At 33.6% G+C, this 21328-nt stretch overlaps 1 long non-coding RNA gene across 1 annotated transcript; it reads right to left on the reverse strand.

Moving 5' to 3' along the window:
* Positions 1-17859: 17859 nt before the first annotated feature.
* LOC146901684 (uncharacterized) lies at positions 17860-19956 on the reverse strand. The gene is made up of 2 exons (XR_015021579.1): positions 19446-19956; positions 17860-18473 (listed from the first exon to the last, which is right to left on the reverse strand). It is a non-coding gene; the product is annotated as an uncharacterized LOC146901684 (long non-coding RNA).
* Between the last annotated feature and the right edge of the window lie 1372 nt (positions 19957-21328).

The following is a 21328-nucleotide window of genomic DNA, read 5'->3' on the forward strand; positions in this document are numbered from 1 at the left end:
TTTGTGATAACTTTAGCGATAATTTTCTTTTTCTTTCTTTTTATTGGTCAAAAACAAGAGAGAGAGAGAGAGAGAGAGAGAGAGAGAGAGAGAGAGAGAGAGAGAGAGAGCACGTTGAAAGTATGAAATGAGACATGCCAACTCGTGAAGTCTATCTAGTTTCATTATCGAATGGCAAAAATGTCCTTAGTTCTCAATCTTCATACACAACAATATAAGGGAATGTGTTCTCCCCATGTCAACAACGACACAAAGCAATAATCCAAAACCTCGACTTCCCCGAACACAACCACCCAAGACGATAAAACCAAAATCATCGACCAACTCAACCCATCCATCACCACCACAACAGCCATGAAGGATGGAAGATAAGGAGATGGAAGAGAAACAAAAAAAGCACATCATAAGCAGATAGAGAAATGATATTTATACAACCATTTTATGAAATCTTTTGGGATAACTCTATCTCGCTTTCTCCCATACTCACACTGTGTTCTCGTTATATAGTTATGTATTTCACTCTCTTGTTTTTCTTCCAAAAGAAGGGATGATCTTCAGAATCCAAATCTCGTTTTTTATGTTATTGACATTATTTACATATTTTTAAAGTTATTGAGTATTTACATTAAAAAAATTGTTTTTTTTGTTAAGGGTTCAGTTTCTAAGATTAGAACATGACCTCCAAATTGTTTAAGAAGACCCTGAGGATAAGTTGAGTGGTGTGTGTGTGTGTGTGTGTGTGTGTGTGTGTGTGAGAGAGAGAGAGAGAGAGAGAGAGAGGGTGATACGAATATCGAGATGGAGAAGAAACCATAGGTTCAAATTGTAAACAAACCCATATTAAGATAGTTAAGCTATGTAACCCATATCGACTTGAGGAGTATATTTGTACAACCGGTTTCTGAATAACATTTGGTACAAACATTTTTTCCTCAAGTTGTCTTAACTATCTTAATATAATCTTCATAATCCATAATTGTCTAGAACAACTAAGGGCATTTTTGTCCATACAATTCAATTTGTAATGAGTCGTCAAACTTCTCTCCTAGTCATCCTGACCAAGTCAACAAATCAATGCTATTTCCGTAATTAAATAGGTCTAGGACTAACACTGAAGTGATTAGTATTAGTAAAACAAAATCGAAAGGATTAACCAACCAAAAATCAAGGAAACTCTATTTGTGAGACTAATCATATAACTAAGCTTTTAATCAATAACAATATTCTAACTACTTCACACGAGTCATTAGTTCTAACACATTTTGAAGCAAATTCATATCTTCCTCTGCATTCGAGTAGCGAAGGATGAGTTATGAAGTTTAGTTAGGGTTGGTTGAGTTTGTAAAACTTCTAAATGAAGAATTTTCTTCCATTGTTCGATACAGCTAAAAAATTTCTTCCATTTTTATTCTTCGGTCTTTCAATCGGTTTGAAATTCTTCTTCAATCGATCCTTCACAAAGTCAGAACAACACTTCCTCCTCCGCAACACTCCGTCGACGGATAACTCAGCAACCACCGTTGAAGTGGATAGGATCAGCGACTTACCAGATGAGTTACTCTCTCGCATTCTCTCTTTTCTCTCCACCAAACAAGCATTCTCCACCACCGTTCTCTCCAAACGGTGGGCCCCACTCTATCGATTACTAAGGCTTTGTTTGGGAGTTTGGAGGGGAAGGGAGGGGAGAGCTTTGGGGGGTGGAAAATATATAGAAAAATGGACAAAAATTTCACATTTTTTTGAAAGAACAGTTTTTTAGAGAATGATAAATTAATACTTATGATTAATATACTTTTAATTTTAAGAATATTATAACAACATAGATTGAATTTGAAAAATTCATATAAACCCTCCATAACCCTCCAAAACCCTCACCCAATGCAATTTTTGAGTTCCCTCAAATGAGGGGGATTTTTTATTATGAGTAAAAAATTAACCTCCAAAGCCCTCGCCTCCCAATGTCTTCTATTCCTTCCACTTGCTCCTTCCTTTTTTCCAAAACCCTCCCCTCCAAACTCCCAAACAAACCTAACAGATCTCCGCTTCGACGATGAATCCATTGCCGACGAGCAAGCTTTCCTTCGCTTCCGTCGCTATGTCGACACAGTCACACTCTCCACCAACCTCATCAAAACGATTCACTTCAAGTGCCGTTCAAAATATTGGAAGCAGGGTGGTCGTTTCACCGTGGACCGTTGGATCTAAAATGCGAAAGGACATCCTGTGGAGAAGATCAAGGTCGTTGGTGGTGGCCATGATAGGGTCCATATGCTGTCAAGTATTTTCAGCAGCTTTCCAACACTTGTGGTTCTGAAATTGAAATGGGTAATGGTGGTTGGTAATATCAACTCTGTTCATCTTCCTTTGCTTAAGACCCTTCATTTGTCCTTTGTTTGTTTCAAGAACTTGGAGAATGTCAAGAAACTTGTTCATGGCTGTCCCAATTTGGAAGATGCAATTGTTTGCATTTCCTCTTTAGAATGAAGTGAATCCAAGATTGCATTCGCTATTTTGAGTAGGGTGTTAGGGTTAGTAATGTAGTTAATCATTGTGGTAGTTTACTCAAGATGTAAAAGTAAAATCTTTAGAAGCTCTATCATATTTGAAATGACATGCCACTGGAAATGTATGCATCTTTTTGATATTATAATGCAGAATTTGTAGTGATGTCAATTGTGTGTTTGCAAAAAATTTCTACATATTGCAGTAAGATAGGAGTATATGATTTCTGCAATGTTTGGTATGCCACTGGAGTTTTTTCTACAATTTCTTAAGTTTTAAGTGACTGCTCATATGATTCAAAAAGTGACTCTAATCACAACTCAAGTCTAAGGCTTTGTTTGCGAGTTTGGAGGGGAAAGGAGGGGAAGACTTGGGAAAAAAGGAATGAGCAAGTCGAAGAAATGGAGGAAAATGGGAGGGGAGAGCTTTGGGGAGTTATCTACAAAACCCTCCTCATTTGGGGAACTAAAAAATTGTATTGGAGGAGGGTTTTGGAGGGTTTATATGAATTCTTCAAATTTAATTTATGTTGTTATAATATTTTTAAAATTAAAAATATAGTAATCATATGCATTAATTTATCATTCTCTAAAAAACCACTCATTTAAAATTTTCAAAAGTTTTCTCCATTTTCTCCCATATTTTTCACCTCTAATTTGCAGTGATGTTGTTTGTAAGTAAATGCTTATATAACTCCATGACAAGTGCAGTAGCTATAACTCCATCACAACTGAAGTCTACAGTGCAAATATAATGTACAATTATTACTCAATTGTATTAGTGATAAGTGCCAAGAAGTGTTAATTTCATGTTGTATTTCATGCACTTTTTGTTGCTTGTTTTGCAAGTTATTGAAGGAAAAGCCGAGAAATAAGTGTGAAATGTCTTATTACGCTTTATATATCTTACTCTATCCTTTTATGCAGGAATTTACCCCAAGACACTAAGCGAAGACCAAAAATCATGAAAAAGTGCAAATGGCAAAAGTTCATCAGCATGAGGAAATGTGTGCTCGCATATGCGAGCTCATTTACTCGCAACTGCGAGTAAGGGCGGTTCGCCCAGATACGCCAATAGCGTATCTCTCTGGAATCCTTTGTATTTTCTCAACTCGCATCTGCGAGTGGTGTAGCTCGCAGCTGCGACCTCAGGCAGGGTAGACCTCTATAAATAGCCCACTTGCTATTCCTTGAAGTTATTATGTTGGGATCTTCTTAGATATTTTTAGGATCCTTTTCTCTTAGTTTTTCATAGCTTTTAACTTGTAATTTTATAGAGAGAAGTAAGGTAGATCATATAGAGTGAGAGTGGTTTTGGAAGTTGGATCTTTATTCCTTTGTTGAGACATCACAAGTGTAATGGTTCCTTCCTTTTCAATCCATCCTTGCAAGGCTTCCATGATGATGTGTAGCTAAATACCCTTTGTTGGGATGAGAGGTACTTGATCCATGATAAACATGCAAGATACCAACCAAAGATTGAAGACTTTATCACTTCAAATTGGGTTGATTCAAGCACAAATCATGGATAACCAAGCCAACAATCAATCCACTCTTAGAGAACAAGAAAATAATCCAACCATGTTTGAGAGAGTTGGAGAGATTGTTGAAGAAGTTGATGTTCAAAATGAGGAAGTTACAAATGTTGATATTGAAGAAGTCATGGTGGTTGAGAAAAAGGAACGGTTACTAATCAAGGAAGATTTAATGGAAGCAAGAGGGAAGAAAGTGAACAAGGTAGAAATCGATTGGGTAATTGATGAAATTTGTACCTTGTTCAATAAACCAAAGCTAGGGAGGTCATGGACTCCAAGTCATTTGTTCCTAAAGTTCATGGAATTCCTACCAAAACGTAGGGTTTTGAAAAAATGATGTGCTATCTGTTTCATTTTTGCCACCCTAACGGGAGCTAACGACGTTAAACAAGCGCTTGTTGGGAGGCAGCCCAATTTTGTAAGTCCATTTAGTGTTTTAATGCATAATTAGATATTAGAGTCATGTGCATGCATTACACCATCCAAAAAACAGAAGCCAAACAGAGAGCAAAAGTCTGAAAAATAAGTACTCGCAACTGCGAGTAAAACAGCTCGCAACTGCGAGCTGAATGGGTTTTGACCAAGTTGACCACCAAAACACTCGCATCTGCGAGTAAATCTGCTCGCACCTGCGAGTAGCTGTAGTTTTGGGCAGTTACGAAAATCAATGCCACTAACCAGCATTAACTCCCCTCACCCACTCATTATCTCCTCATTTTTTTGGTTTTGTTTCTCTCACCACAAAAATTCCAAAACTTTCTTCTCTCAACACAAACCCTTGGCAACACAAACCCTAAATTATTCAAAGTTTCAATCAAGTCCAAAGAAAGTCAAATTTCATCTTCCAATTCATTTCTGCACTTGTTTTCTTTCAATTTCAGGTTTGTTGCTTGTGCCTTTTAACTGTAAATACGTGAATGCATATGAACCCTAGGATAGAAGATTGTTTTGGGAATTCTGAATCTGTATAAATGCTACCCATTTGATATGATGAAATTGAATCTTGCATAATTTGTAATGTTTGTCACTCTAAGCCACATTTGTTAAATAACCCTTTTGTAAATTTTGAAAATAAAATAAAATTAGGGGTTTTGTGGCACAAATTCGATTTTTTGAACCAATGCATGATTCATTTCATCTAAATTGTCAAGCAAGGGTCGTAAATACTTTGTGTAGGTTTAGAACATCATGGCACTGAGAAAAGTTTGAAAAAGATGCGTTTTTGCCAAATTCTGGGCAACTCGCATCTGCGAGTGAACCAACTCGCATCTGCGAGTATCATCCTGAACTCGCAACTGCGAGTGCATCTGCTCGCAACTGCGAGTTACTGCAGAACTTGCTGCATGTTTCTGTGATTTTCAACTTTTTGAACCTGCAATTGTTTTATTTTGTTCCATACTGATTTTATTTGTATATTCTATGTTGTATGATATTTTTCTGGTTGTTTTGCAGGCATGGCACCTAAAAGAGTTAATACGGGTAAGAGAAAGCAAGGAGAAACATTCGCAACCCAACCCCCACCCCAAAACCAGTCCTATGATAGGGAGAAATTCCTGTCTAGGTACCACCAGAACAGATACAATGCATTGCTTAAACAGTCCTTGTGGACTGAGAGAGTAGTTCACATTAAACCGGATGGACCATATGACAACTTTCATAAACTTTTCCTTGAGCAAGGGTGGGCCAGACTCCTAAACCCCACAACCAAAATCAACGAAGAGTTGGTGCGTGAATTCTATGTCAATGCCCTTCCTCAAAATCCTCAAACCGACCCTTTCACTTTTGAAACCTTTGTGAGGGGTAGGACAATCAAGTTTGATCGTGATGCCATAAACAAATTCCTAGGAGATCCTTTCGACCTAGATGTTGAGACTGAGGATGGGATTGATGATTTCCATAAGAAACAAAACCTACGTCACTTTCTCCTTGATGATGTCCACGATGAGATAAAAAAATTCATAATGCTAGAGGGGGAAACCTATGACAAAAGTGATGCGGGTAGAGAACACATTGCCCAATATAAACTAATGAAACCACCAGCCAAACTGATGTTTTGATTCATCCCCCACAATGTGAAACCTAATAGTCATATGCTCGATTGTACCGTTGATGTATGCCCATTAATTTTTTACATCCTCAAAGGCATCAAGGTATATATAGCCCGAACCATTGCTTGGCAACTAAAAGAGGTTGTGCTTCAAGGCCATGGTGAGCCAAAAACTCGCCTATCTTTTCCTGGTTTGATCATGGGTTTGATCAAAGACACCTACATGAGGATGCCCGCTGATTATAATGAAATAATCAAAAACCCCATTGATGATGCCTTCATTAACCGTTACATCATGGGTCAATCTAAAAAGCGTAAGGGTAAGCAAGCTTCATCTTCTAGGGCACCTCCCTCACAATCCGAGCCTCAAGATGCACCTTTTCCATTCCCACCAGCAGCTGGTTTTGATTTTGCTAGCTATGTTCAATGGCAACATGAGAATAATGTGCACAATTACAATATGTTGTCATCCATTCATCGGGAAAACATGTACTTTCAGCAATCTCAATACATTATGCAGCAGCAGCATGGATACCCTCCAGAGATCATGGACCAGTTCATGGCACCTCCAGCTTTTCAAGAGTATGTGAATTGGCCTGAGGACACGCCAAAATCCTATGGAGGGGGTAATTTCTTTGCAGGTCAGGAGGATGCAAACATGGAGGAGGATATTGGTGGTGTAGGTGATGATGATGATGATCCGGCAAATGTTCCAAGTGCCACTTCAACCCCCCATGGGTCAGATGATGATGATATGCAAATTTGAGGAGAAGGAAAAGACTTGAAAGCTAGTTCTTCAAAGAGTGATATCATCAAGCTTTCAGTCATTTCTTGTTGTCTTCCTTATTTGTTATCTGCTTTCTCTTTTGCTTCTTTTTGAACAATATTCTGTTGGTTATTATTTTTTTTAGCACATGAACTCATATTTTATTTTATGTTATCAGCACTTTGTTTAAGTATTTTGGATATTGATGTATGGTAACTTTTATTTCGTTTTAATTAGTATTGTGATGTTCGTATTTATTTTAGTTTGATTTAATTTTATTTTGTAGTATAATAATGTGTTAGCATTTTTCAAGTACTTCATTTGGTTGTAATTTAAAAATTATGGAAGTTTCTTGCATATCACTCTTGCTTAATTTCAAATCTCAGATGATTGATAACAATTCATAGTTGTGATTAAAGCGCAAAGCCAAGGTACAAGTTTCCAGTTTTTCTAGGTTTTTACTTGAATATGGAACGAGTACTTTGTGCAAATTTCATTTCATTTAGTTCTTTACAATAATTTATTTGTTTGTGAACCACGTAGTACTAGCCTAAAAGTGAGGAAACCTCAAGTGTTTGTACATATGCAAGGAGACCGGTATTCATTGTTTAACTCGGTTGTTTTATGTTAAATCCAATATTTGTTTTAAATTGTGTGAAGGCATGGAAGTGATCAAGGCATATTTTTGTTTATGAGTGAAGCTTACTTGACCACAAATAGCCTACCTTGTGAGTAGAGCGAGTACTTGCTAACCCACTTGAGCCAAATAAATTGGAGTCATCAATTATGAACTGTCAATTCATAAGCACAATGCTTGATGAAGTTGCCTTTAATTTTTTCAAAATTCAGTTCATCTTTGACGCACTTTAGGACTCTGATATGTTTTTAATTGTTGAACCCTAAAATTTCATTGTTTAATTTTCCCTTTTGCCTTAGAGTAAGGGAACATTCAAATATGGTGTATTTTGATTCAAGTTGGGGAGAGAAGGTAGATGTAAATCTTATGTCAGGTATAATGGTGTAATTTTATCTTTGATCAAGACAATATGTTGTTGTAAATACAAAAAGAAAAGAAAAACAATGTGTACATGAAAAGAAAAAGAAAAAGAGAAAAATAAAGAAAAATCCAAAAATAGAATAAGTTGTCAAGATCAAAGTGATTCATGTTTTAAGCACCAAGGGTTTGTAATGATTGGTAGATAAGATTGTGAATTTTAATGGTTGATACAAGGAATGTTCCTCTTTGATAGGCTTTTTGATTTCAATTGCCCCACATATGACATTTCTTTTATAGCCAAGCCAAGTTATAACCCTCAAAGACCTTTTGATCCATGTTTTTGTGCCTTTTGAAACGATATTTGGATGGACACATAACTTGATTGGAATGTTAACTTGATTGCCGGATGTGTGTTCATAACCCTCATTTATATGTTTTCAATTGTTTATCTACTTTCAAAGAAGTGTGTTAGGTGTGGTTCGTAAATAAATGTATTATTGTTTTGAAATATTTGACATGAACTTTGTACTTAGGACTCATCTCATGTAAGTAGTAGAATTTTAGATTAGTTGGAAATTTAGGCTTGCCCGCGCATTCACTTTTAAATCATTCGTCTGAAAAAGTTTTCAAAGCCTTTTGTACTTGTGTCTTGTCATTTACTTGTTTGATTTTCAATCTTTTGTTTGAGGACAAACAAAGAGTTAAGTTGGGGAGAGTTTGATAAGTGCCAAGAAGTGTTAATTTCATGTTGTATTTCATGCACTTTTTGTTGCTTGTTTTGCAAGTTATTGAAGAAAAAGCCGAGAAATAAGTGTGAAATGCCTTATTACGCTTTATATATCCTACTCTATCCTTTTATGCAGGAATTTACCCCAAGCACTAAGCGAAGACCAAAAATCATGAAAAAGTGCAAATGGCAAAAGTTCATCAGCATGAGGAAATGTGTGCTCGCATCTGCGAGCTCATTTACTCGCAACTGCGAGTAAGGGCGGTTTGCCCAGATACGCCAATAGCGTATCTCTCTGGAATCCTTTGTATTTTCTCAACTCGCATCTGCGAGTGGTGTAGCTCGCAGCTGCGACCTCAGGCAGGGTAGACCTCTATAAATAGCCCACTTGCTATTCCTTGAAGTTATTATGTTGGGATCTTCTTAGATATTTTTAGGATCCTTTTCTCTTAGTTTTTCATAGCATTTAACTTGTAATTTTATAGAGAGAAGTAAGGTAGATCATATAGAGTGAGAGTGGTTTTGGAAGTTGGATCTTTATTCCTTTGTTGAGACATCACAAGTGTAATGGTTCCTTCCTTTTCAATCCATCCTTGCAAGGCTTCCATGATGATGTGTAGCTAAATACCCTTTGTTGGGATGAGAGGTACTTGATCCTTGCTAAACATGTAATCTTTTGATCTTGCAATATATGGTTCTAGCAATTTATATTCAATATTGTTGTTATTCTTGTGTTAATGCTTTCAATGAGATTCAAGATGCTTTGGACACAAACTCTTGAATCTAGAGCTAGAGTAGCAATATATCTTAGGTTAACTTACTTGACATCTTTGTTAATCTTGTGATAATCACCATAATCAAGAGTTAAATGCTTTCGGATACTTAATCAGGCTGGACACGGTCGATTAGGTTATTTGATCGACTTTGTTATCGTTTAAGGGATTTGGACACGAATGTTTAAACGATACCTTAGAGTTAATTATATCACTTTGGACACGAAGGATAGTTTAGAATTGATTGTGATAATGTTGTTTACAAAGCTAAAATTCGTATGGATCATTAGGTTACGTGTGACGCTTGGTTAAGGAACTCTACTCCTAACAAGTTTCAATCCTTATTTATCTCAACTTTTACTTTTTGCAATTAGTTTAGCTAGTTACATTTCAATTCAAACAAACAAGTACTCTTAATACTTGGAATGATAATTGATGTTAAACTGTCCTTGATAACGCACTATTCCCTGTGGAGACGATACACAAATACTTATCTTGTTTGATGCTAAAAACTGTTGTAAATTTAATATATATTTCAAAAGTTTTCAAAAATATTTTGTCCCTCAATTTTAAGTGGAAAATATTTTAGAAGAAAATATTTAATTTAATTATTTAATAATAATAGTAATAGTACATTATGGCATTAAAGTGAGTTTACTCCTATTTTGACAGTAACGTAAAGTTTTGCTAAACAATCAAGCCACCCTTAATTGTCATTATTCTCACAATTTTTCATTTAATTATAGCTGAACCGTTCTTTTATGTAAAGATTATATATACACTTTTTGAGGTATTCATAAGGAATATAGAAAGTTAGAAACGAGACTCTTGTACCAAATAACTTTTTTCAATTAAGTTTGGGTTACATCTTCCTGAAAATAATTCTTCTTGTCAGTTCTGCATCCTTGGTTTCAAATCAAGAAGAGTCTGTTAAATCCTGGGGGATTAGCGTATAATTACGCGAAAAATCCTTAAGGACAGTGCGATCAGCACGTCTCAGACTTTTCATCGTTTGTTCGTCTTGTAGTCTTTGCGGTTGATTCTACGATGAGTTTGATTCAAGTTGTCTCAAGACGGTGATATAATTCTACACCAAAATCAAGACAGATAAGTTTCCTTGAACCTCTCTTGATTATTCTCATTATATTTAATTGATTCTTATATTTATAAATTGATTATTATTTATAGAGATAATTTTATGCCTAAAATTACAACAATCTTAAGGATTTTCTTTTTTGACATAGAATTATTCATTTTGTCTTGAATTTGTTAATTGAATTATTTGTTGATGAAATTGAATTTTGAGAATTAAAAGTAAGAATTATTTCGTTGCTTCTCTTCGTCCAATTGATCGGTACTTGAGTAATTGTATATACATGTTTGTTATTACTGTTGATCTTTTAATATAGAACCCATGATTGATAAATATGGTTTTATCCGTAATGGTTTGTAGAGTACTTCTCCTTTGCCTTGTTAATATATAAGATGAAGTTAAACTTATATAAGTTTGCTTATACGGTTTTATTATTACGACTTTGATAATTGTTAATTGAAATTCGAATTGCTAAATTATGGTATGAAATGATTGGTTCGATTACTCTATTCGGTTGAAGAGAGAATGTATTCTTCCGGAATCAAGCCAATTTAATTTTATCAAAATGGATTCTTTAGAAGACATATAAATCACAGAACATCACAGTATTGATGCATTCATTTAATTTAGCTGCTAAAGGGACCAGGTAAGTCTCCTCGTCTTCCTTGATTTTGAGTTGATGATTATGCGTTCAAGATTGTACTCTTGATATATGAAAATTTGATGCAATAGATAAAATAAATTTTCTAAAATGGAAACTGAGTTTCTTTAAGCATGTTATAACCTCATTTGCTATATCTAATTTAATTTGATCGAGACACACATATATGCATGTTGTGAAAATTAACTGTGTTGCATTTGTTTTAAAGAAGTTGCCACAAAGTTTTACCACCATTTGTCTATGATGTAAAGTTGATCTGTTCTGCTAAAGAAATGGTAAATTATTTTGTGAAGAGATGTATGGGTATATATGTATTGTAGATTTGTAGTTGTGTTAACAGGAGCATAAATGATTTTTGGAAGGATATCTTGGATAAATATTTAAAAAATGATACTTTCAAATTCCATTATAATTGCATACAATATTTGATGGTGCAAATTAATTCTTCCATTCGATTGTTTATCATTGTGAATGCTTTCTACTTTTTATGTTGAAATATATGGTGTGTTCATGTATGTATTATAGTATAGTAATATGTAAAGTTGTCTCTACAAAATTTACTTTGATCGGGTATATGTCATATATGTTTATATTGAGACCACTCCTTGACATGTGTATGTATGAGTTTAGTGTTTTGAAAATTTTACCTTATACAAGTGAGTTGACATGAGATATTTTATTGAGAAAATTATGAAAAATATCTTATGGGTTATCCATTGTATTGGAATAATACAATGATGTTTAATTAAATTTGTTTAGGCAAAAATATAAATTGATTAGGATTTATTTTCTCCATTGTAAGAATGTTGTCACTTGAAAATTATTCAAGTAGACCTGTATAATAAATCCACTCATAGATTTATATTTTTTCAATGTGGGGGTTTGTCACTTAGAATTTATCTAAGCAGACCTGATGAAGTATATCAAGGATGTACCATTGCATATCAAAATAATGCAATGATGTTGATTGAAATTGAAATTCAATGAGAATAAATCAAAATGTACAATTACTCTACTTATTGTGGGGATATTGTCGCTTGAAGTCATTCAAGCAGACCTGTATTATAAATCTACAAATAGATTTATATTTAGCCACATTGATATTGATGTCGCTTAATAATAATGTAAGCAGACATGTATAAAAATAATTATAGAGATCAAGTTTATTGTTATAAACTTTGATAGATATATGAGGTCGATTGACTTAGAGACGTCTTAGTCAATCTTATATGATGAAAGAAAATTATCTTCATCATTTGTGTATAAAGTAGCTACTAAACAAAACCCCTTGGGATGAAATAAATTGTGTACATCGAGGGGATTGGGACTTAAGCCATTTGAAATTAATAAGTGATGGGAACCCAACCTTTGTGATTGGAGATCCCATGAATAAGGTTCATATGGGTAAGAACAAGTCACTTGTTAGTTCTGCTAGCACCAAAAATTAGTTAATTAATTTTTGTTCTCGTCCCTTTCCTATGGTGTGTATGTGAAGTGCTAGACACTGCATTATTGAGAGGGTAAGCTTATAAAGCTTTTAATGAATTTCATATCCCTTATGGGTGGTGTATGATTACACTTGATGAAATCACCTATATGAGTGTCAAGTGGGGCCGCTTGTATGGGATCTTGGCGAAATCTCTGGAGCACTCATGAAACAATCCAGGCACGCGCACGGCCTATTCGCGCACCACAGCGCCAACGGCAAGAATTGTGGGGGTGTGATGCGGGTGGTAGACCTCTAACATACATAAGTGATTTTGGTTCATATAGCTTGCTACACCAACTTCACTGTGTGTTAAGTATTATCATTCTAGGGCTGGTTCATATAGCTTGCTACACCAGTTTGATGCATCACATCTAGGATGTTAACCCAGGAAGTCCTTTTTCTAACTTATTTTAAACTTTTGAAATATGTGGGGGATTGTTGTAAATTTAATATATATTTCAAAAGTTTTCAAAAATATTTTGTCCCTCAATTTTAAGTGGAAAATATTTTAGAAGAAAATATTTAATTTAATTATTTAATAATAATAGTAATAGTACATTATGGCATTAAAGTGAGTTTACTCCTATTTTGACAGTAACGTAAAGTTTTGCTAAACAATCAAGCCACCCTTAATTGTCATTATTCTCACAATTTTTCATTTAATTATAGCTGAACCGTTCTTTTATGTAAAGATTATATATACACTTTTTGAGGTATTCATAAGGAATATAGAAAGTTAGAAACGAGACTCTTGTACCAAATAACTTTTTTCAATTAAGTTTGGGTTACATCTTCCTGAAAATAATTCTTCTTGTCAGTTCTGCATCCTTGGTTTCAAATCAAGAAGAGTCTGTTAAATCCTGGGGGATTAGCGTATAATTACGCGGAAAATCCTTAAGGACAGTGCGATCAGCACGTCTCAGACTTTTCATCGTTTGTTCGTCTTGTAGTCTTTGCGGTTGATTCTACGATGAGTTTGATTCAAGTTGTCTCAAGACGGTGATATAATTCTACACCAAAATCAAGACAGATAAGTTTCCTTGAACCTCTCTTGATTATTCTCATTATATTTAATTGATTCTTATATTTATAAATTGATTATTATTTATAGAGATAATTTTATGCCTAAAATTACAACAAAAACGACTTTCATCAATTAGTTAACCAGACCCATAGGCAAGCAATTTCAGTGCTGTCAAAATTTATCAAAGTATTTAGGGCATCAATGATTCAATGCCTGGTGAATATGTACAAGCTCCTATTGTCGTTTGTTATTCTATTTCTCCTAATTGTTATTCTATTGTCATTTGCTGAATGTTGATTCTTAGTATAATGGTTTCTCATGTTGTGGTTTGCCTTAACATAGTGGTACTTAGGAATAAAATGGAGTCTAGAAAGCTCCTTTCAACATAGTATCCATTTGCACAGATTTTCTTTAAGTGATTACAGTAATGGGGAAAGATGTTATCCCATGCTTGGTTCTTTTGAAATTAAAGATTTTGTCCAACCTTGGTTAATGTTTTATACTGTGGCATAAAATTCTAGATGGTAAAGTTCTTATCCTGGCTTCTTGTAAAGGTCTACTCAAGCTTGAATAGCTTTTTTATTGATGCATAAGAAGTTTATGATTCCTATTTTAGCATTTAGTATTGGAATGATTTGCAGGTCCTGTCGTCTTAGACTTATGCTATTAGTAATGTGTTAGGCATGAAACTTGTCCAGTATCGTTCTTACAATCAAGCCTGACTTTCACTAAAATTTGGATTATACACACCACTGTTAGCCATTGTTATTCTGATCTTGAATCAATTGTGGCCATTGTTTAATAATAATTTAGTGAAGATGCAATGTGAGCCTACTAATCTCAAATCAATGATCAGAGATAGAGTAATACATGTAACTAAATGCTTTCTTTACAGCAGGGGAACCAAATCCCTTTCCTTCCTGGGCTGAGATATTCTGTCAGTTTGTGATATCATAACGAGGACAAACTCTTTCATTTCATTTTGTATTCATTACACAAACACATTTATAAAGTCACCGTCACGTCTCAAAAATGGCATTAGATTCACAATGTGCACGTCAACATCATATCTGCCATTTCTTCCATTAGATCTGATATTATTTCAAGCATGTCCAATTCTCAAAGCACAATCTGTCCATTTATTTTGGAATTGGAAATTGCTAAGAATTTTCAGATTCAACCTAAAGCTAGAAAGAGTGGCAACTTCATTTGTATTATTTGGCAACCACTTGGTATTGGATGGATCAAAATTAATATTCATGGCTCTGCTAGGGGCAATCCTTCAAATGCTGCTTGTGGTGCCATTTTTTTGTGAATCTAGAGCTACTTTTGTGTTTCTCTCATAATTGTGGTTCACACGATGCTTTATATGCTGAATTCCTAACTATTATTATGTCTCTGGAGCATGCTAAGCAGGAAGGCTATACTAAAGTTTGGATTGAAGCAAGTGCTCGAGTGTCGATTTCAGCCTTTAATAACACTACTGTGGTTCCTTGAAATTTTAGGATTAGATGCCATAATTGCTTGTTATACTCCAAAACAATTCATTTTCATTACTCTCATATTCATAGAAAAGGAAATGAACGTGTGGATGAATTTGCGAATTATAGCCACAGTATCACTAAGGTTGGTTCATTTGTTCTGACTTTAGTAAGGCTAGTTTTTCCGGTTACTATGTAGCTTATGCTTTTTGTAACTACATCAAGGAACAACAAATGGCTTTATATACCGTGTATAAGATGAGGTTGCTCCCACATTGCTGTTTTACGAGTTGAAGTGATCAATAAGAAGTTGTAATTAGAGGTTGATGCTAATAAATATTGATCAATACTAGTTCTATTTAATAAACATTTGAGTTTGAGTAGCTTTTTGATGGTTTATTGGCTTTCTCTTCTGTAATTTTCAGCATGCAATTTTTGTTATTGCGATTAGAATTTATTTTCCCCTACTTCAGTTTTATTCATGTGTTTTTCTCTGTATGAACAGTTGGCTTTTCATCAAACCTTGCTTTCAATGTATAGGTATTGAGTTGTTTACCAGTATTATAATTTTCAATGTTGTGATCCAATGGTTGCTATGAAGGAAGGCTAACAGAAATATGTCATAACATTGCCTGGTGTAGGGATTATATATAACTTCCATGTCTTGTGTGAATGATGAAAAAAGATTCTTGGTAAAGGTGTTTAAAAAGATTCATGTTTTATTCATGTTTTGTTTAACAAGTTCTTATGAAAAGAACTTGTTGTTTTAGCCTGTGTATATAGCATTTAATATGTGCTAACTTCACCATTATATAATCAAAACTTCGGAAATAATAGGCACCTTAACTGTTGTTTAAGATCAATTGTTTGTGCTTGTCAAATAGTAGACTGTAGAAGCTGAAGATTACAATCTTCATGCTGCTTTTCTCTTGTTTTCTCCCTCATGTTATCGTTCTGTTTGATTCGGCTCTTATAGTTTAAGTTAGGGTAATGAATCTTTTGATTGTGACCAATTTCTCTCATGTAGGTTTGACCACCTCACGTTATGGTTTGCAGGGTTGTCTTTGTGGTTACATATGAATGCGGGTTTATTTGAGATATGGTTTGCATTGAGGCTGATTAGGATATTTCTTGGACTACTTATGAATGTGAGTTTGATTAAGTTATGCATGGTATTTGTTAAAATGTACTTGTAAGCAATGAAACCTCATATTTTGAATGAAGCTATATACATATGTGAGAATCTGAAAACTAAAGGATATAATGTTGGATTGTTGATAACTCTTGGTTTGGTACACTTTCATTTAACACCCAACTTAAAAGCATCTTTATTCAACTTTTTTCCTTATCTGTATCTTGTGGATTTAATAGAGATGTAGCAGTATGTGTACAAGTCCTTCACACATTAACTAGGCGTGTTTCCTGATCTAATAACATGTTACATGACATATTTAGAAAATTTTAAGCCACCGTTATGACTGACTGGATTTAAGTTTCAGCCACTGTTATGATTGGACTTAAGCTTCAATCACTTGTATAATTTGATTTGGACTGAAAATTGCTCACATTATGTTTCTAAGTAATTTTTATTCTAATATTAAATTCACAATCATGGATATTTACCCTAGAGGATGACAATTATGAAAATGAACAGGAAATTAAAGAAATGAGAAGAGACCAAAGACAATTGATTGTTTCAATTTAAAATTTTAAGCATCAGCCAAACTCACGTCAAGAACAGTGTTAGTCTCAGCACAGTGTTAGTCTCAGCACGAGCCAGACCGGTGCTAATTAGAATTGGCTTGACGCTGGAGCTTTACTTCAAGCTTTTCAGAGTCAGCACTACTCTGATTCAAAAATGTCGCTAGTGCTTTAGCTTCGAGCTTTTTAGCTACTGCTTTTATTAGGGTCGTCATGGAAGATTTAAACTTCTATAGTTATTTTTTCTTGAAAGCTTAGTGCTGCCCATCGGAAAATTCAGAACCGGTTGCTAAATTGTTTGGACATCACTGGTTACATTCACTTCCAGATCACTCACATCTATTATCTATTGCCAAGAAAATACTTGTGCTGATAAGCTAGGAAACTTTGGTCTCACTGTCTCTTGTTTTCATTTGTGGGACTCTGCCCACTTTCATTTCTCTGGACTTTGCTAGAAGCTGGAACAATTTGTCTTGTTACCGATTTGTACGATTTTGGATTGGTTTGGTTCAATGTCCCCCAATCTTTTTTGTAATATTTCTTCTTATTATTAATATATTATTGAGATGCGCTGCAATTGATAGAAAAGTTGAAAATGTACTCTTGCTTAATTTCCTCATTAAAATAAAGTAATAATTTTCACATTAATGTTCCATTATAATGTTAGTGTAGTCTAACTGATTTCAGATTCTTAAATAACAGAATCTGATTGGCTTAGTTGCAATCTAAATTAGATTTAGATCATAAGTAGGTTCTGTCAAAGATTATTTTATTCATATATACCAAACCGCAACCATCTAATCTACATTAAGAATTGTTTCCTTTTCAGTTACAGAAAATGCATGATACTTTTCTGCTTTACACAGGTCCTTGCACACCAAACCAGTCAAAGATGCCAATCCAAATTCTGTATGAAAAAGAATACTAAAACGAGGTGTCGAATGAATGTCGAGGAATAAAGATGTCTAAATATCATTGCTGTAAAAAATATGGCTAAAACATCAACATCAAACAAGACTCAATCAACAATGATAAAGCATAAAATAAGATAAGATAAAATGATATAAAACAAAGATATTTGCTGTGTCAAAGCACAAGAACATCCAATGTTCCAATTAACAATCCAAAACTTAAAAAAAATACAGATTTAAAGGAAGAAATAACCTCCTAAAGACTATTTTTTCTAATAATTTTGTTCTTCTTACTTTCAGATAAACTCACTCATTTAGAGGATGATAGACTTGAGAAGGGTCAAAAGACCCAAAACTAAAGACCCTCTAATCCATTTTGTTTCAGCAGGTTCGTCATCTGGTAGATTGAAAACAATCGCTAAACACAACACACCCAAAACCACAACAACAAAAACATAAACAAGACTGTAAAATAATTTTTCTTCGTTAAATATTATTTCCTTCCATATCTTTTTGCCAAGATTATGGATCATGTGTACTTCAATTCTCAAGAATTGTAATTGCTGGCTCATCATGTCATGCAAATCATCATCATCCACAAGATTCACCAAGTCACCCTCTTCATCAACATATCTCAAACTGAAATTTGCATGAGTAAAATTGAAAATGGACCGTATCTTAGCCTTCAAACTAACCATGTTAAGATCCACTTGATTATTCTCATCCACAGGAACACTGAAACGTCTGAAGGTATTTCCATATTTCACCTATAGAGAGTTCACAAGTGAACATTACATGAAGTCTCTCTATCATATGTCAAAAACAACATGATATTGAGAGGAAAAAAAATTACTATTCAGACTTAATTGTAGATTTGGTCTCCTGCTTAAGAAATTTATATACTATGAAGTTTCTAGACAAAACAAATAATGATGTGATGTGTTTTAAAAAAGGGAAATGTTAACTGGTTAAGGACCTAACATGGTAACATTTTAAAAGAATAATTACTTAATTTAGCATGCTTAAAAAGTGCCTCAGAGACACTCGTTAACAAGACCCCAATAAAAACATGACATGCAATATGATGACGCAAAATGATTAACATCCATAGAATAAAAAATAAAATAAAAAATAAACAAAGGCAGGGTATGGGAAGGGTCATCATCATTTGGTGTATTGCAAGCGGTCTTATTCATGTGACAAGAAAATCTTCTAAACATCCATGGAATATGACAAGAAAACCTTCTAAAATTTCAACTTTGTTATTTGATTTAATCACATGTTAATAATTAATACTATGTGAATGATTCTATATTAATAAAAATGGTAATGTTCAAACTTTTGACATTTTTATAGAGGTCCACATGCACCCAAAAAAGAACAAACAAATCATTCGTATGGAAACCTAATTAATATGATGAACCAAATCATGATCCTAGTAACGGGATCATGATGGTGTATACGCATCCCTTGCAATTTCAACATGTTCCTATCATCAAAACAATTAAACTAAAACATAAATTAGAAAGGGATGCACAAAAACGGGTTACAAAAACGTCATGCAAAAAAGTTTCATGCAATCGAATACTGATAAATCTCACTTCGAGCATGCAACACCTAATTGACTAAAATGAGTGCATCACGCAGCAAAAATAACATAACAAAAAAAACAAATAAATGAATTCAAAGCAAAGTAATGAAACAAAAAATAGAGAGAAAGAGGGAAATGAAGATCGAACCTTTATCACCAGAGCAGAACCCATAGATATAATAATGAAAGTGAAAGGGTGAATGGAGGAGTGTAACAGGTATCAGAAGAGGAGAGTGATATACCTTTGACTTATTATTTGTTTTTTTAGTATTTTTTTTAGGCAAATTTTTGTTTTTTTAGTATTTTTTTTAGGCAAATTAGTTGTGGGAAGCGCAACAGATATTATCCCTTGATGATATATTTGTTAGTATTCCTTAATAACGGGAAATTGATGTTTGTTATTTGTATATTTATTTTCCCTCAAAAAATTATTTGTATATTATTTATTTCGATTTTTTTTACTGCATCAAAGTTTGTAAATTATCTTTAAAAAAATGTTTATAATTATGAAAGGTTTTTTTTTTTTTATGAAATTTAGATTTTGATTAAAAGCATAAATATAGATATGTGTGACTTTCAAATTATAACAAACCCAACAATCTTTCAAAAAACAAACCTAACAAATTATGTTTAATATATTTCAAAATATGATATAAATGCTTTTCTTTTTTAATGACACCAACAATAAAATTTACCATTTCGCTAAAAAAAAAAACTTTATTCTTAACAATAACCAACAATAAATTTATTATATAAAAATTATACAATATAATAAAGCAAACTTAGTTTTATGGTAAGTTTGACATTTGTCACTTAATTAGAACACTTAGCAAATTTAAACTTACTATTAATAGTAAGATTCTATTATTCATTCTTTTATTTAGTTTTTTAGTTTTTTTTTAATGTTCATTTATGTTTTAATTGAACAGTACTAAATTTACAATTAGTTTCAAGCTATTATTTATTTATTTTTTAAGGAAGTTTCAAGCTATTATTAAATATTTTAAAATTTTAACTTTGAAAAAAACATTGGAAAGCTGCGCGTGTATTTTGAGCCAGCAAATTGGGAAAAGCATTTTTATGTTTTTTTCCCTTCCACTTTCATTTTTTTATTATATCATTTACATTATTAATTAAAAAATTGGTTAAACCTCGTTAAAATATGAACAATCTACAACACTAGAAAAACAATTCACAATAGAAACAATACTGAATATCATTAAAAACTTTATGTTGGTCTTATATGAAAATATTGTATTTTGTGGTAATATTTTTTTTTTTACCAATTTTACCTTCACTTAATTAATTTTTACCATTTTATCGTTCATTATCAATAAAAGCAAAAGGAATGTGCTTGTCTTTATGAGAAGGAAAATGCTATTTCTCTAGAAAAATAACATCAAGAATTTTTCAAGACACGCTGACAAGTTTTAATTGCATGATTTATTTGTTCATGATAGAGCCAAACCGCAAGCGCACGGCCTATCGAAGTAATAGTAGTAAGTAGAGTATCGTTCCGCTAGGGAGTTGGTCAATTTAATTAACTTTCAATGAATGATTAGAGGAGAGAAAGTTGGTTAGAAAGGGTTTGATTGCTGAAGGTAAAAACAATAATAATAAAAGGGTCTTAGGATCATTGGTTCATCTTAATAACTAATCCTTCACTTGACAAAACCTAAACTTCTAATTTCATGGTTTACACACTAATTTCTAAAGACCGGTTTCCCTTAGCCCCTCACCTTTCCGATGAAAGTCCGGTGAGAGTTTACTTCTAGCAACCAAGCCTATTTCACTGACATGATTACTAGAAGATGCATAGAGGATTGAAACTACTCTTTGTCTCAATAGTTGCAAAGACTATTTCACTGTTTTGCAACTATTGTCTAGATTCACTTGTTCCAACATCAAAGCTCCGCTCTCGCTTTATGAATTGACGTTTGGGATGATGGATTAACGATTATCAAACCCTCCGCTTTCGCTTCCACAGTTTGATAATTGTTAATCCACGTTAAGACGGTGAATCTAGATTAG

The sequence above is a fragment of the Medicago sativa genome, chromosome 8 (assembly GCF_051527215.1).
Source record: "Medicago sativa cultivar Bolivia chromosome 8, Bolivia_mono, whole genome shotgun sequence".
Lineage (NCBI taxonomy): Eukaryota > Viridiplantae > Streptophyta > Magnoliopsida > Fabales > Fabaceae > Medicago > Medicago sativa.